We start from the raw sequence: 19041 nt of genomic DNA on the forward strand, positions 1-19041 counted from the left end.
GCAAGAAGTCTCTTGTGTCCCCAACACACCTAATAGGTGTACTAGTTCGGCGAAGAGATAGTGAAATACAAGTGGTATGAATGAATATGAGCAGTAGTATGGTGCCAGAAAAGTGCTTGCTGGCGTGCAGTTGATGGTAATAATATTGCGGGAAGTAAACAAGCAGTAGTAACACAGCAGTAGTAACTCAGTAAAACATTAAACAAGCAGCGATAGCAGTATTTAGGAACAAGGCCTAGGGATTAGACTTTCACTAGTGGACACTCTCAACTTTCATCACATAACAGAATAGATAAATGCATACTCTACACTCTTGTTGGATGATGAACACATTGCGTAGGATTACACGAACCCTCAATGCCGGAGTTAACAAGCTCCACAATTAAATGTTCATATTTAAATAACCTTAGAGTGCATGAAAGATCGAAACGACTAAACCAAGTACTAACATAGCATGCACACTGTCACCTTCATGCTTATGTAGGAGGAATAATACACATCAATACTATCATAGCAATAGTTAACTTCGCAATCTACAAGAGATCATGATCATAGCATAAACCAAGTACTAACACGGATGCACACACTCGTCACCATTACATCGTGCGGGAGGAATAAAACTACTTTAATAACATTACTAGAGTAGCACATAGATAAATTGTGATACAAAATACATTGCAATCATAAAGAGATATAAATAAGCACTTCACTACGCCATTCATAACGATGAATAAGTATTCGTGAAATATAGCCTAAGAGACCCACACGGTGCACACACTGTCACCTTTACACACGTGGGACAAGGAGTCTCCGGAGATCACATAAGTAAAACTCACTTGACTAGCATAATGACATCTAGATTACAAGCATCATCATATGAATCTCAATCATGTAAGGCAGCTCATGAGATTATTGTATTGAACTACATAGGAGAGAGATGAACCACATAGCTACCGGTACAGCCCCGAGCCTCGATGGAGAACTACTCCCTCCTCATGGGATCAGCAGCGTTGATGAAGATGGCAGTGGAGATGGCAGCGGTGTTGATGGAGAAGCCTTCCGGGGGCACTTCCCCGTCCGGCGGCGTGCCGGAACAGAGACTCCTGTCCCCCAGATCTTGGCTTCGCGATGGCGGCGGCTCTGGAAGGTTTCGCGTACCGTGGCTTCCTCTGTAAGGGTTTTTAGGTCAGGACCTTTAAATAGGCGAAAGGGGAGCCTCGGAGGGGCACCAGGGTGCCCTCACCACTAGGTGGCGCGGCCAGGCCCTGGCCCGCGCCCAGGTGTGGTGTGGGGCCCCCCTGGCCCATCTCTGGCCCCTCTTCGGTGATCTGGAAGCTTCCGGGAAAAATAGGAACCTGGGCGGTGATTTCGTCCAATTCCGAGAATATTTCGTTACTAGGATTTCTGAAACCAAAAATAGCAGAAAACGAGAACCGGCACTTCGGCATCTTGTTAATAGGTTAGTTCCAGAAAATGCACGAATATGACATAAAGTGTGCATAAAACATGTAGATATCATCAATAATGTAGCATGGAACATAAGAAATTATCGATACGTTGGAGACGTATCATGTCCACTAGTGAAAGTCTATTCCCTAGGCCTTGTTCCTAAATACTGCTATCGCTGCTTGTTTACTGTTTTACTGCGTTACTACTGATGCGTTACTACTGCTTGTTTACTTTCTACAATATTACTACCATCAACTGCACGCCAGCAAGCTATTTTCTGGCGCCGTACTACTGCTCATATTTATTCATACCACCTGTATTTCACTATCTCTTCGCCGAACTAGTGCACCAATTAGGTGTGTTGGGGACACAAGAGACTTCTTGCTTTATGGTTGCAGGGTTGCATGAGAGGGATATCTTTGTCCTCTTCCTCCCTGAGTTCGATAAACCTTGGGTAATCCACTTAAGGGAAACTTGCTGCTGTTCTACAAACCTCTTCTCTTGGAGGCCCAACACTGTCTACAAGAATAGAAGCACCCGTAGACATCACCGACCCCCTCCCTCCGCCGTGCCAGGGCTCACCTCTCGTCGACAACGACGACAACGCTCCACCGTCAGATCATCGTCTAATCTAACGCTTCACACGCCGCGTACCGATTCGGTGAGTAACACCCGCTGACAAGCGGCCCCCACCATGTCAGGCAGCCCACGCGTGCTGGACGCGTGGTGGGCTGGCCTGTGCATTTTCAAACCCCTTCGGCCCACCTCGTTTTCCCGCCGGCCTGTTTAATTCAAATCCGAGTTTCGGTTTATTTCAAAATTGCTCTCAGATGCTTTGCTAAATATTTAATATCTCCAAATCTACTCGGCCAAATTTGATAAATTTTATATTTTCGGAAAGCCTGTGAAATTATCTATCCAACCCAATTGGATTCAAATCAAAATATGTTGTAGTATTTGAATAGTAAAAATAACAAGACTGTAACTTTTCAAACTTCAAACAATTATTAAAAATCAACCATAAATGCTTTTGAGTTGATTCCAACTCTCGTAATTCACTTTTCAAATAATCGAATTGATTATGTAAAAATATAATAGGGTTGCTTCATATGATCATGGGTTAGAATCAAATAATGGCTATGTAGTCATTACTAGCCCATTTAATTTATTTTTCAAATTTAGGAATTTAAATCTATGAAGTGTAGCACTTCATTTAAAAATCACTTTCTCAAGTAATTCAATGTAAGGTGATGACACATGTCTTCATGACCCCTTATGTTTTTTATTGGAGAATATTAAATCATTGCCATAGTAGTATTTAAATTGTTCCAACTAATTATTAAATCATATGAGATATATCCTTCTCATTTAAATATTTGTCTCAAGTAATGTTACATGAGGTAGAGACCATGGTCTATTAACTCTCATATTGAATTATTTGATGATATTAAATCAGTACTATGTTGGGATTAAATTGCATGAGGTGCATCACCTCATTTAAATCATTTTCCCAAATGATGATTATGAAGAGGTTGACCCTGGTCAACCTAGGTCATACATTATTATTGGAGGAAATTAAATCTTAACAACATTCAATGAGAGGAAATTATTTCTCCCAAGAATTAAATAGAAACCCTAAATAATATTTGTAATGAGAGGAAATTATTTTTCTGTAAAATGAAAACAAAGCCAACCCACATATAATAGTGTGGTGATGCTAGAATAACTTGTGTGAACCATTTGTGTGATTAGTCTAGCACTTAAGTATTGTTTGGTGATTGTATCCTTGTATTCGTTTATAGACGCTAGTACCGGAGACTATCAAGAGGAGGAGGTTTTCTACCAAGAGGAAGAAGAAGAGAACTTTGATCACAACACCAACCAAGGCAAGCTAATATTCTTGCAAAGTGCAAAGCTCTACTAGCAAGGCACACTCACCAATTCCTTTATGCTTCATGATCCCATCCCAAGTTTTATTCTTACAAGCTTTTACTTTGATTATTATAACTTGCTTTTATAGTTAACTTTGGTATAGAGATAGAGTACTACAAGAGTATCAAAGTTAGCCTAGAACAATCAAAGCTAGTTAGCACCCCTCATGACTAGTTGCTAGTGCTAATACATAAAATTGACTACTTTAGATGAGAACATGTGAAATGACATGACTTTGCAAACCTTAGAATGAGGAGCCATTCTATTGAAAGATTTTGAAGGTGGATGTGAATGGTGAATGACATGGTGAACTTTACAAAAACTGATGGTTGGGTTCGGATGCGATACCATTTCAATTTTACAAGTACCCCCACAATACCTGATTGTGGGTAAGGGTTAACTAGAAATTTGTGTATCTTAGTATGGGTTCCCTCTAAACAAGCGTCATAGGGGTTATGCCGAGGCTGCCTCCAATTGAAATGTGAAATGGTGTGAAATGACGTGAATGAGGTGAATGTCCGGCCCAAGCCATGTGCAGTTCCCAGGATGACGATTTGTCTTCACTGGGAGGCCAAGCTCATGGGGAGAGGTGCCTATACTAGGGTATGTAAGTGAAAGGTTATGGTTGGTAGACCGCACACAGAGTGTGATAAATCAGGGCCAGTTAACCCTGACGGATTATTGCAAATGTTGTGGCACAAGTGTACGACCTCTGTAGATTGTAAAACTATTCGAATAGCCGTGTCCACGGTTACGGACGATTGGAAAGGCCATACTGTTCCGTCATCAGACCATTTTTCAAAAATGTGACATATGACTTGTGACTTGAACTTGAAAGGTGAATGGTGACTTTGACTTGAATCACAACAAATTTGTGGGAATGACACTAATGTTCCCACTTGAGTTAGTTAGCAAATGAAGAGGTTTTTACTAAATGTTTGTGAACTAAAATTGGCTTTATGCAAATAAACTTAGAGCTTAGCACCTCCTTACTATAGTTGATAGTGCTTACACTAGTATTAGTTTGCGAGTACATTAAAGTGCTCATGGATTTGTCCCTGGCTATTCAAATGGCCAGACTATGAAGAGGAACAGCAGTACGAGAAAGATGGACAGCGGGACGTCTACGACAACTAGGACTACTCCTGACGTCAACAGTTGACTGTGGAACAGATGGACCGCGACCGTTACTTCGCTTCCGCTATGTGTTTTGTAATATGATCTCTAGATCCACTATGTTGTATTAAGGCTGGATCATGTGATCCCTCTATGTAAGACGATTATGTGTTGTAATGAATGATGTTCTATGATATCAATGTGTTATGTCTCGCAAAAACAATATTCCTGGGATTGCGATGTACGGCATAATAGGCATCTGGACTTAAAAATCCGGGTGTTGACAGTAACACTGCTTCAGGTCCGTATACTAGGAAGAAAGGTGTAAAACCAGTTGGTTTGTTAGGTGTTGTTCGAAAAATCCACAAAACAGCATCTTATTCCTCCGCCCAAGCTCCGTCTGCTCGTTGCAGCGGTTCTTCAAGGCGAGGTTTGAGTCCGGCTAGTATAAGGCTATTGGCCCACTCGACATGTCCATTCGATTGTGGATGTGACACAAAGGCAAGGTCAAGCCGGATCCCCATGTCATGGCAATACTCCTTCAGTTTCTCCCTGCGCAAAGTTCGTGCGATTATCTATGATGATGCTATGTGGGGTGCCGTATCTCACCACGAGGCTGAAAATAAATTTCAGTGCCATGGCACCATCAGCTTTTCTCACAGGTTTGGCCTCGATCCACTTGCTGAATTTATCAGTTGCGACCAAGAGATACTCAAAACTGCCATGGGATGATTTTTTCAATTTTTCGAACATATCGAGGCCCCAGACCGCAAACGGCCAAGTGATAGGGATGGTCTTCAGCTCTTGTGTCGGGGGGATGGCCCCCGGTAGGCCAAAGGCATGGCAAAGTTGCCATGATTCTTTCTTAAAGATACCGGATTGTAGATAAATCCGGATGGTTTTTGAGATTGGCAAGAGCCAAGTTAAAACCTACCGGTATCCCAGGAGGGTTATACCGGAACTTAGGGAACAAGAGAGGTACCGGAGAACCGGTATGATTTTCACTGTAGCCTGTCGGCATTCTGGTCAAAGATTCTCTCCAAGGCTAGAGGACAAAGATGAGCTAAGCAAAGTAGATTTAAACGAAGCTCTGACGCCAAAGTAGAAGATGACGTTAAAGCATCCGGAGGACGTCACCGCTCCCCGATTAAATACATACCGGCGTCACCTGAGGCCAAAGAAGCTTTGTAAAGTAGTTTGTCTAGTCAAATATACCATTAGGGTTCCTTACCTTGTAAGCCACCCTCTCCCCTATATAAGGAGAGGGGGCACTCCCTTGCGCGGGGCAGAACTTCAGGAGATCATTAGTTGATAGAGAGAAACCCTAGTTCATAGAGCTTGTACTGTTCATCTTCAACCTCTGGCCAAGGCCAAGTTCTTCAATAAATATACCGGAATCCATCCGAGATCCATCCCACTGTTTACCAAACCCTCCCCCGAATCCTCTAGCGTCCATTCGACCCCAACTTAAGCCATCCTATGGCATCTGTCTGTTCACCACGACAGTTGGCGCCCACCGTGGGGGCAGCAGCGGCGCTTGCTGGAGTTCATATTCGGGCGGGCCTCCTCAACGTCTCCGGTGAGCGAGTGGTGTCTGCGCTTGTGCAGCGCATCTACTCGCTGGACTTCATCAACGACAACGCAGGCTGCTTCGCCAACGGCGGTAAGTTCCCCAAGAACTGCCGCATCATCGAGTTCGGCCGCCATCGCGTCTACCTCGGCACCGTCCCTGTGCGCCAGTACCCCTCGCCGGTGCTGGTGGCGCCGGACCCGCCAAGATGGCTGTGTGCTGGCCGTGCCGCCGGCAGCGTGGAGGTGATGATGGCTGGCGTGGCAGGCGCCGGCAAAGAAGCTGGTGGAGAGGGCGCCGGGCAAACAACGTCCGGGCGCGCGGCCAAGCAACCTCTCGAACGCGGCGAGGGCGTCGCAGGAACATCTTCAGCGGCACCGGAGGCAACACCGCTGCATGCGGCCATGAACGTGCTGGCCACGCCCATCGCACACAACGCCGATGCGGCAGCGACACAAGCTGAGCTGGAGCCGCAGCGGCAGAGGCTGCTCACCGGAGGCGCGGACATCCTCAAGGCGCAGCGTGAGCTGAACCTAACCCTACGTGAGTATAACGATGCCCATGACTTTGCTTCTATTAGCGCGCAACCGGTTAGAGCTGCTGAGCACCGGCTTAAGGGACGTAACTTAGACCAGGATTTGCGCAAGGAAGTGCTTGCCGGAAAGAGCGCGTCGGTATCTCTGAGTGTAGTGGAAAAGCCTAAGTATAGCAGTCCGGATAAAACCATCAAAGCTGCTAAGGCCGCTGTGCTGATGTGTGAGTCACTATCCGGAGATGCACTAGCAAAACAACAGGATAGAGTTAGAGAGTTGCTTGAGATGATAGAGGCACAAAACGCTGAGCTCACTAGAATCAACAAAGCAATCCTCCGAGCCAGCCTCGCGAAGAAGGTCAAGCCCAATGTTGCGTTCCTGCAGAATTGCGGGCTAGGTGCTTGTGATATTGCCAAGCTGTTCATTGGTGTGCCATGGGTAATTGGCATGAAACCAGAGCGTTTACAGGCGATGGTGGCATGTGCCCAAGGCCTCGGTATACCCTGTGGGTCTGGGATGTTCAGGCATGCGCTGAGTGCTGTTAGATTTCACGGCGAGGAGGATGTGGCTGCCAAACTGGACTACCTGAAAAAGACGTTCAGGTGGTCGGATGCCGAGGTGGGCATCGTTGTGTCTAAGGTTCCGCACGCGCTGGTGAGGTGTAAGAACATGCAGCGCAGGTCAGAATTCCTCATCTCTGAGGTGGGGTTGGAACCGGCCTACATTGCTCATCGGCCGGCATTGCTCACTTGTAGCTTGGAGGGCCGGCTTAGACCCCGCTATTATGCCATGAAGTTTCTCAAGGAAAATGGATTGCTCAAGCGTGACCCAAGCTACGATACAGTTGTCAAGCTCACCGAGAAGGTATTCATGGAAAAGTTCATATGCCCTCACAAGGAAGCTGCGCCGCACCTTGCGGAAGACTATGCAACAGCTTGCAGAGGTGAAGTGCCGACTAGATTCAGATTTGCATGAACCAAGAACAGGCATGGAGTTTGGCAACTGCGTATGACACAGCATAATTTTTTTGCTTGTGTATTAAGCATGTAATTTCTGATTAGGTGTTCTTTCCCTTGCTCAATGGTGGCTTTGGTCTGTTAAGTGCTGGTTTGGAAACTGTTACTCCCATTCCTGGATCCCGATACATCCATGTCATCATTCAGTAGAGAAGAAGGAATGGCACGGTTATGAACTTGTTCATCCTCTTGCCATGTTGGCACACCTGTTGGAACGAAGAAAGTATGAGATCAGGTGATTCTTCTCTGCATTATGAATGCTTTCAATTTGATTGTGTGATTCATTTCGAGATCTTTTTTGTGTTTTAGCTAGCACGATCATAAAATTATTATTTCTCAGCTCTCGCTGCAGTTGATGAGTTTCATAGCTTTCCGCATCTAGATCAAAGAAATCAATACAGAAACGCCGGCTAGAGCCTAGAGTTACAACTTACATGCATAATATATGAAAAGTCTTATATTCTAGTTCACAAGCTGCCAAGTTGCAATCATTTGAGGTCAGACTGCACATCCTGTATTTGATACCTTGGAGTGATTTTACTGAACTTTCATTTTAAACATGTACGAGTAACCTAAGAGCATCTCCAATCGCGTCCCCCAAACCGCGCCGGATCGAGCGTTTGGGGGACGTGTTTTGTTCGTGCCGCGTTTGGGGGACGTCGCTCCCCAGCCGCGTCCCCCAAACGCCGCCCCCAATCAGAAATTCAAATAGATGCATTCAAAAGAGATTGTTCCTACCGATTCGTCGCGATCAGAGTAGCGGTGATCAAAGTACTGGGCGCGCGATCATATTACAGACCGGTGGTGCATGCAAATTAGAAGAAGGGGTTGGGCGACGGCGTCGTATCCTGAGTCGACGCAGGCCCGTCGAGCACGATGACCTCGTCGCGATCTGCCTGTTGTTGTGCATGGTGCGGCTGCCCCGTCGCCGACGCAGAGGCCGACGCAGGTGTAGCAGTAGAAGACGCGTCAGCCTGCTCTTGCTGCGCTGCCGCTACCGCCGATGCCGCTGCCAGGGCCGCCGCGTCCGCCGCCGCCATTTTGGCTTCGATGTCGTCGAGGATCTGGCCTTTGAAGAAGTTATGCGCCGCTCGCGTCCGGGGAGACATTCCTCTGCGTCGAGCGTTCTCGGCGAGGGACATGTCGTCCCTGCGTTTCTTGAGCTCCAGCTTCTCCTCTTGCCTCTTGAGGAGCTCGGCCCACCTTTGGTCGGCCTTCTTGTCGCGGGACATAAAGGTCGAGGAGACGTCGGCGAGGCATTTCGTGATCGACGCCTGCGTCTTCTCAGACGACGCAGCGTCGGCCAAGGCGGCCTTGGCAGCCTTGTTGCTAGTAGGACGCCCTGTCGAAGTTGCCAGCGGCGCGTCCAGATCAATGGCGTCCTTCCCCTTGGACAGCGACAAGCGCGTCAACCGCCATTTCTCATTTATTTTGAGCTTGCCATAGCAATGCATGAGCACGAAAGACTTGTGACCTTCCAAGTTCTTCGAGTACAAATCCATGGCCTTATCAAACTAACCAAAGGAAGCAGAGTCATTTTTCTTCTTCTTCTTCTTCTTCTTCTTCTTCTTCTTCTTCTTCTTCTTCTTCTTCTTCTTCTTCTTCTTCTTCGTCCTCACGCCGTACGCGTCTACCTCCACGAGATCATCGTCACCGGCACCCTCGTCGTCCTCTTCCTCGCCGCCCTCTTCGTCCTCCTCGTTGTCCTCCTCGTCGTCATCCACCCCGTCCTCTTCCTCGTCGTCCTCCTCCTCAACCCCGTCGTCCTCCTCAGCACCGGCGCCGTCGTATTCGAGTGGACCCCTGCGGCCGGTGAAAGGGTCGTCGTCCGGACCGGGTCCTGGCTCGCGCTGCTCGTACGCCGGGGAGTAGAGGTTGTTGGGGTTGAAGCCGTCGTGCGACAGCGCATCCTGGTAGTGCGGTGACAAGTTAGGCGTCACTCACCCGGGAGTGGCGGAGGGGCCGTCGTTGTAGAAGGCGGCTTGCGACGGAGAGATCACTCCCGGAACGTACACCGGCATGGACGTACTCCATGGGCTCGCGTTGGTGGCGGCGATACACCCGGCCATTACGTGCTGGTGCTGGCGCGCCGCCTGAGCCTTCTTCTCCCAGCTCCGCTGCCCTCCGCTGCCCTCCGTCCTTTCCGCTCCGCCGTCGATAGCTTCCGGCGCAGGCAATCTTGCTGCCAGTGATCGTCGGTCCATCCATCAGGCTTCTTCTTCGCAGCCGGCGCCTTCCGCGGCTTCGCGAACGGCGCTTTCGCCCCTTTCGTCCCATTGCCCGGCGGCTTCTTGGCCGCTTTCTTCGCCATATTTTTGGGGGCTGTCGGCGGCGTCATGTGGAGAGGGTAGCGGCGGCGGGTGGACGGCGGGAGGGAGAAAGAAATCGGCGGGATAGGAGAAATGAATCGGCGGCGGTATATGTTTTGGGAGGCCTGAAATGCACGGCGGGATAGGCGCGATTTGGCGGGAGAGGCGGGATTTGGCGGGAGTGTGAGACGAATTTTCCCTGTACCGCTGACGGGTCGGGCCCGCGTCGGTTCGCCTCGCTTTTCGTTGTGTCTGGCGTGCCCAGAGCGTCCCCTGTGGGACGGGGACTGGCTCGGGGCGCCGGACACCGTATCGGGGCGCGCCGGACAAATATGGGCTTTGGGAGACGCGGCTGGAAAGCATTTTTTGTCCGGCGCGCCCCAAATCCCTTTGGGAGACGGTTTGGGAGACGCGACTGGAGATGCTCTAAATTTGCAGTGTGCATGGTTTCCACCCTGTCCACCAATTAAAGTGTCTCCAAAAGTAATTTCAACAATTGTGTTTGAAGCAAAAAAAAAAATCTGAGAATTCTTGGCTCGATGGGTACCAACTACCAAGAACATATATATTCTTGGATACCCATCAACGTTTGTCCGCGTGAAACTGTGAGTTTCTGTGTTAAGAAATATATGTTTTATCTATGTGTACAATAGCTCATCTGTTTTACTCTTGCACACTTGGTTCTTCATCATATCAATGGCTCACAATTGTGATATGAGAATTACGGTGGAGAGCTCAGCACATGAACCGCGGCCTCCACTTGCCCCATTGTCGTATTAATTCTTCGCTGTGCAACATTTGATGCAGGTTTAGTTAAATGGGTAAACATCTGGCTGCTAATATCTGTAAAGGGGGAAAGGAACTGCAGTGCTCCAAAGCAGAGGGCAATTCGTACACATGATTCTGTTTCTTGAATTGACACGGAAAACTATTTTATTATTTTAAGTAATACATGGATAAATCTGTTATGTCTGTAAACATATTAATTTTTTTTTGAAACGGAGGCAAAAGCTTTGCCCCAATCTATTAATTAAGAAGGAGTTTTACAAGGCCGACGGCCTAAAGTTTACACGACATGTGGATTACTCTCCCGGCATCAAATTACCCAAACACTTAGCACCCGCCAAGACCCAAAGACGGGCCTCACTCTTAATCTTATCTAGGACAACCATGGAGGGTGCGTTCTTCATACGGAAAACTCTAGCATTGCGCTCGCACCAAATCTCCCAAGAGATGAGCGAGGTTAGCGAGGCGATGCCTTTGCGTCCTGAGGAGGACCCGCCCGCCATCTTACGCCACCACTCATCGATGTTGATACCCGCCCAATTGTTTGGGTGAATGCCCTCCAAACCCAACCAATCCTTGACCCAGTTCCAAATGCGCTTGGTGAAGCGGCAATGGACGAAGAGGTGATCAATAGATTCGGTGCATTGCTTGCAAAGAGGGCAAAGACCACAGTTTGGCCACCCACGCTTTTGAAGACGATCCGCCGTCCAAATCCTTTTTTGATAAACTAGCCAAGCGAAGAATTTGACTTTGGGGGGCGCCCAAACCTTCCAAATGCATTTGTTCATGGGAGAGGCAATAGAGCCAAGGAACTGAATCTCATAAGCGGACTTAGAAGAATACTCGCCATTAGCCGTAAGCCGCCATATAATGTCGTCCTCTTGATCTTCATGAAGCACGATTTCCGAGAGTAGCGTGCAAAGGTCAATGAATTGTGAGAGGTGGTCCAAAGAGAAGGGAAGCGTCAAGTCAATCTTGGTAATCCAATTTTGCTCATGCATGGCTTGCGCGACCTTCCAATACTTCCTTTTGGAGGATGCATAGATGAGGGGCGCCACCTCAATCGGCTTCCGCCCATTCAACCAAGGGGCATGCCAAAATGGAGTCTTTTTCCCATTCCCGAGAATGATGGACGTTGAGGCATAGAAAATCTCCATATCTTCACTAGTGCATGGATTTCCAAGGCCTACCCAAATTTTGCCCGGATCCTTCCATTCAAGCCACGGCCAACGGAGTCGGAGAGCCGTCGCAAACTTGCCCATGTGAAGCACGCCAAGGCCACCAAGCTTTTTGGGGCGGCACACGGCCTCCCAATTAAACCAAGATATCTAAGCGGCAAACCAACATATTAATGATGGGCGATGTTATGTGACTAGTTTCCTGTTCACATCTTGTGTGTTCTACTTCTTAAATTCTTCCTCTGGTAAGTTAGCAGAAAAATAAGTAAAAATAGCAGGATATATAGTAGCAATAACATCAGTGATTTTGAAGCAGTAGACAATGATAGGCGGTATTAGTTGTCAGCTCCCAGGCAACTCGATTAGAATGGTGAAAAAGAAATAACTACAACTTGGAAAGTGTAATATCATGGTAAGCTGTTTCACCTGTGGTCTACAGATATGCAGGTTGAGCATTGGACTCGGTTTAATTCCAGGTGTGCATTGAAGGTTATGTTGCTAGTGTCAAACTTTTTTTTTTTTTGCGCGGTGCTAGTGTCAATCTATGGCTGTTTATCTTTCGAAATCATGAGCACGTGCAGGATGGGATAAACTCTTGATAATCCAATTCTATCTGTAGGGGTATTGACTTTTGAGTTCTTTCTATGTGAGAATCACAATTAAGAACAAACTTTTTGGAGACGCAAACATTCATATTTAGTTGACCCTTCACCAGTACAGGTTATTGATAGTAATGAAAGTGTAAAACTCATAGTAAGCTGTCTCGCCTGTGGCCCAGAAAAATATTCAGGTTGAGCATTGTACACGATCCTATATAAGGTTGTGTTTTCCCGCTGTTATTCTCCATTTCCTTGACGATCAGAAGTTGAAGCACCCGATAAATTGCGTTGGTTACAGGATATAAATAATCAGTCCTTCTCTGCGTGTTTAGAACAGCCTGATACCTGCAGCTGTGTAGAAGCAGCTGAAAGGATGGTCGCACTGCTCAGTCGTTGCACCGACGACATATATTTCTTCCGGTGCATCTTTTGGACTGCTTTGCTGCTGCAAAAAGATGGTCAGGATTGTACATAGCAGCGGCATCCGTACGGTTCGGACCACATGTGCCCTGAGAAGCTCCACATTTCCGTAACAGTGTTATTATCTTATGAGATACCATTTGAGTATATTTCGTGTAATTTTTTTTCATTATTCGGTCTCTTATTAATAAACAAACTGAGAACTGAGTGCTAGCTCAGTGGCAAAACTTGCGAGTGCATAGCTAGCCCGTCTCATCATCTATTAACATAGCCAAGGGAGGAAATCTGCCCTGCTGGTCAACGTTCTTTTTAATAAAAAAATTAGATTATTTTTTTCAAAAAAGCAGCATGCTCACATTCCATAAAAAAGCACGCGTGCACCTTTTTGTGGACTTTTGCTTTGAGTCATATATTTCATATATCGCATTAGATGGATATCATATTCCATGAATATGATTCACTTTCAAGATTTCTTGATGGTGAAATGGTATACACACGAGACTCAAAATCTCATGCCGAAGAGCGTGGAGGTTCGAGTCCTCTTCAAGGCATAATTTGGAGAATGCTTATTATTCTAGAAGCTTAAGTTACGCTATTGAAAATTAGGTCCCCTAGCAGTTTCGGTTTGAGCATTTCGTTTCCTTTTTCAAAATCTACTTCTTTATGACATCTCCAACGCGGCGACCATCCCGCGTCTGCTCGTCCGAATGTGTCCAAACGGACAAAACCGCGGCCCAACGCGGCCACGCATCGTAAATGCGGATGACCGCGGTGTCCGGGACGACCCAAACCCGGCACAAATCTGGGGCAGGTTTGCGTGGCCACGGATGGCACGTGGCGTTCTCGCGTGTCCGTCTGGTACGCGTGTCTGGCCCACCTGTCGGTGCCCCAGTCCTATTAAATGTGGACTGGGGAGGGGGACTGTCCCTATCCAGTCCCCACTCTCCACTCCGGCCGCACGAGCTCGACCTTCCGCGCCGCCATGGCCTCGAAGCGAGAGTTCGAGCCGTCCGCCAACGACCATGAGGCCGGCAGCAGCCGGCGACGTTCGACATGGGGCCGCCGGCTCCCATACGTGACCGGATCTACGTCACCGTAGCGGTGGCGCAGATATTCTGGGAGGCCAGCATCCCAATGCCGTGGGGCGACGTGCACCTCCCTCACGGCTGGCACCTGAGCCCAGATCGGGTTCCGCTACCGCCGATCCCGGGCTCCGGCCGCGCCCGCATCGCGAAGATCCGGCGGCGGCGCGCGCAGCTGCCGGCGGACCTCCGGGAGGACCCCGCCTACAGCGACACAACTCCCAACTGGGACTTGTGGTTCGAGGTGGAGCGCGACGCGCGCCGGCGCACGTGCTTCACCTCGGCGACGGTGAGGCCTCGCCCGCAGCCGCCTCGCGCGCAGCCGCGCACGCCTGCTAGGAGGGCTGGCCACCGCCCCGACGGCCTCTACATCGACGAACCCGCAGCGGCGCCAGCGCAAGCGCCATAGGCCCAGCCCCAGCCCAAGGAGAAGGACGACCCCGAGCTGCAGGCAGCGTCCCGCGAGGTCAACGACCTCGAGGAGTTGGCCAAATGGCTGCACCTCGTCGAGGCGTTGCACGCCTCCGCGCTGGAGGAGGAGGCCAGGAAGGCCAAGGAGGACGCAGACGCGTGGGCGTTCCTCGCCATGGCGCGCCGGCAGGAGGAGGCCACACGCCAGGTCACGCTCTGGGAGGAGGAGGAGCGCCTAGCCACGCTTCGGCACGAGGCGGAGCTGCAGGCCGTTGTAGCGGAGCAGCGACAGAAGGAGGCGATGCGGCTGGCACGCCTGCGCAGGCCGGCGAGCCCTCCGGACCCGCACTGCGCCTGGGAAAGGGCGCAGTGCCGGAGTCCCCGGCGCCCTGTTTTTGTTTTCCTTTTTTATATTTATTTTCGTTATATTTTGACATTTGGGATGCGTCCGCGCGTTGGGGCAGTGGGCGACCCAAACGGACCGACGGCCAGGTCCGTCTGTCTGCATGTCCACGTGGTCACTCAAACGGCTCCATCCGGACTGACCAACGCATCGATTTGGGTCGCCGCGTTGGAAATGCCCTTACATATAGCAAAGCATAATCCATCTACTGGGCCGAATTAGTAGATACAGTGCTACTTACTATCGAGCCCAAGCCCGTTCTCACTACAGTTCCTTCGACCTGGAAAGCAAATTTTGGCTTGTCCAAAAAAAAAAGCATGTAGTTTGAAGGCCCACTGCGGAAAGGGTTTGCTTCCATTGTTTATAATCCAGGCACCGCCGATGCTGGATACCTTAATCTGATCCGGCTCCGCCGATTCCTGAAACCCTAAGCTGAAGCAACCGAACTGATGGTCTCCACGGTGCTGCGCGGGTCTGTCTTACGACGCGCCGCACGAACCGCGGCCGCGGCTAAGCTTTCAGGTGTAGAAAGCGGGACGGCCGCGCTCCAGCGTCGTAGCCTGTCTACTCGAGGAAATCAGACTCGCAAGTCTTCAATAGACGAGGTAAACTTTTGAGTTCGGCCCCTATGGTACGTCTGCTTTTGGATCTGCCGATAATAAGACTACATTTGCATATAAAGTTTGATCACTGAAATATTCTGCTCACATTAATTGGTTTTGCTGCTGCTGTCAGCAGCTAATCAACAATTCAGGACAGTACAGAGAAACAAATTATAGATAGATCAGGTGCTTTGAGCGTCACAAGCTAGAACCGTAGAACTTCCTAATGAATGAACTAACCACAAAATGTATGCGTCTAAAGAAGCAACTAATATAGTGTAACATGTGTTAAAACTAATGATTTTTTTTCGCCTGGAGTGGGTCCAAATTCTACAAACGATCTAATGAGCTATTTTCGTAAAGCCAAGAGTCGGTTCTAACACAACGTGAAGCAATTTTCATTCCCAAGTAGTAGGGGTATTCTTGGCCATTTTGAACAATTTGATTCAAATGGGCTAGTGAAATTCTGTAGTTATTTTGCTGTATAAGAGCATCTCCAGTCGCGTCCCCTAAAACGTTCCCCAGAGGGTTTTTAGCGCGTAGCGACGATGCAGTTGTCGGCGAAGAGGAACCGCCGGAGTGGCAATGGAGCGAAACTCCGCGGAAGAGCAACCGCAACCCTCTTCGATATCTACGCCATCATTCATCCCCGCTCAATAAGACCCCTACGTCTGCGCATTCGGATCTCCAACCGACCGGCACCCTTCATCTCTACGACTGAGCAACCTCTCCTCTCTAACCATTAGCAACCTCTCTTTGCCATCGGACTTCGATAGCGAGGGGAAGCTGCCGGGATGGCGCCATTGGTGGGAAAGAACTGCCACGCCTAGCAGCTCTAGTTCCCCGCCGACGGACAGCCACGAGGAGGAGGGGGAGGCCGTCGCCGACGACGGCCATGAAGAGGAGGAGGAGGAAGAGGAAGATGATGGAGATGCCAGGTGGAGACGGCTGGAGGCGGAGGAGGCGGCGGCAAAGAAGGAGGCAAGGGCCCGGGCGAAGGCGAAGGCGGAGGCGCAGCCGACGAGCACCGACGACGACGAAGACACCAAGGCTACTCGTCGGAGGGGCACACAAGCTCATCGGACGCGTAGAACCCCACTACCTCTTCGGAAGAGGTGACGAGCAGGAAGCGTGTCCGTGAGGATGACGAGGCGGGGCCATCAAAGAAGTAGTTTAAAAATTAGTTTGAATATATTTTTTCGGGCAGTTTTTATGTTTAGTTTGTTTCAACATGTTGCACTACTTTCAAAATCTTGATTCTACCTACAAATTCCTTCTCTCTATTAAAATGAAAATGCAAAAAAAAAAAAAGTTATTTTACCAAACGCGACACGAAGTGGAGGCGTCCCCTAAACGCTCGATCCGGCGCCGTTTGGGGGCTGCTTTGGGGGACGCGACTGGAGATGCTCTAAGCTTTAAGTTGTTTTCAGATTTGGTGCTAAAGTCTTTGCAGAGCCCTTTTTCATGGTTTGAGCACACAGATTGCCGAAGACTTAGATCACATGGTGTATCCAAAACTATTATCGACTAGCAAGTAAGCTTCGTTGCAAAAAGTCATTGGTAATATGCTTCGCAATGAGAGTACCATCTAGTTTTCTTGAAAAAAATACATTTCTATAGATGGAGGATCTCGATTCTAGTGATAAAGTATACTCAAACTATTGCTGATACAAAATAGTGGCATTTTGTATATATATCAGCTCAAGCCCAGGGAGGGACTCCACGACACTAGCTCAGCCTTGTATAGATATGGCCTTCTTTGTCCTAGGCTTAGTTATTTGCTTACCTATTTGGAAAAGAAGATTAGGCTGATTCCCTAAAATAATCCGTTAAGGCCGGCTCTTATAATTATAAAGCATATCAATCATCTTAACTGGATTATCAAAGAAATAAATAAAAAGGGATGTTTTCTTCCTCCACAGCCCTATCTTACTTGGCGCTCAGGCTCAATTACTCTTGCCACGGACCTCCCACAACCCGTAGGTACCATCTTAGAAACTTAGCTCCTGGCATCTTGGTATAAAAGACTCCGTTCCTAACTCTGCTCACCAAGTTGTTGCTGCGATGGACACCTTTGCTAATGCCGACCTGAAGAATCTTCTGGAGGAGACACTTGACTCCAAGTTCGCCACCAAATCTGAGAAGGTAGAAATGGACATCGACGAATTGAAAAAACGGAACAACTCACCAAGCTGCAATCAAGAACTTGGAGCAAGCAGGTGCCTCCAAGCTCACTTCAAGGAGGATACCACTTCTGAGGTGTTGTTTGGTGGGGCTTAAATTTGGCTTTTGACTTATAAGCCACAAAAGCACCTAAATTTTAGCGTTTGGCTTATACCATCATGCAACAATATACATTCAAAAGCTAAAAGCCAAAGGCAAAAGCCCTTATTTAGGTGCTTTTGTGGCTTGTAAGCCAAAATCTAAAAGCCAGAAATAAGCCCAACCAAACAGACCGCGGACGATGACTTTAGCTCAGGCTGATGATCGTGTCGAGCATCTCAAGGTCGGTGGTGCCAAACTGAAATTCCACAAATCGGAATTCCAACCCTTTGATGGCAAGGAAGATTCCCTGCTCCAGTTGACTTGTGCTGAGGAATTCATCAAGGGGCAGGGGACCGCCGACATGGCAAGACTTGGCTCGCCTCTTTATAACCAGATTGACAAGGCAATCCGGTGGTACTGGGTGGGCAAACTAAATAGTGCTCCACAAGCGATTTGGCCCCAAGATTCAACATTTCAACACACCCAATTAGACGGTGTCGATAATTTTGACAAGTGGGCAAACTGGACGAGTATGAGGTTAAATTCCTTAAACCTTGTTGCCAGCTGCAGCGACCTGTCAAGGGAATTACATTGTGGACCTTCACAGCGCAATCCACACATTTGGTGGTCTCAAAATCCAACTAATTGTTATTGTGACATGTCCGGGTCTGGTTTGGCGTGGTGCTACAAAGTCATGCAAAGCAGCCGGGTATGCACCGACAACTGCAGCTTCTAGTATTTGCTCGACCAGCATCTATCGACCATACCACAACGTCATTTGCGACCAACCCCAAGTACCGTCGCCCCAGACCTTCCACCACCCATAGCTACCCTCTCAAGAACTTAACTCCTTGCAGTATGTGTCACACTGCTTCTAAGTTTCTGAACTCGATGTTCTGCATATTCTTAATTATTTCTAAGGATAATCTGCTTCAAAATATAAAATGATATGTATGATCTTTATAGGAAGATAAAGGGTTGCAGATTTAGTTGTAGCCTTGAAATTCAGTATCTTACGAATTTAACACAACTTGTACATTAATTAGGCTGTCTGATAATAGCATTTTCGTAGTCAACTGCTAGGTGAACATCGAGGTTCTGATGGTTTTCGTTGATTTTATTGGTATATTTCTAGCCATATATATTGTGTATAATGTGATCTGTGTATGTTTGAATTTATTTAATTCTTATGAAATTATGTGATTTCTGTTAACTTTAAATAAAATACATTGCAAGCACGTTGACCAATATCATGTTTTACGGTTTCCATGATTCGGATGATATTACTTGAATGCCATACGAATGTGTGTTTTGAATGGTTTGATAACTTGTATGTTTCTTGTTGGAGTTTTAAAAAGAAGGAAATGTCC

Source organism: Lolium rigidum, chromosome 2, assembly GCF_022539505.1.
Source record: "Lolium rigidum isolate FL_2022 chromosome 2, APGP_CSIRO_Lrig_0.1, whole genome shotgun sequence".
Taxonomy (NCBI): domain Eukaryota; kingdom Viridiplantae; phylum Streptophyta; class Magnoliopsida; order Poales; family Poaceae; genus Lolium; species Lolium rigidum.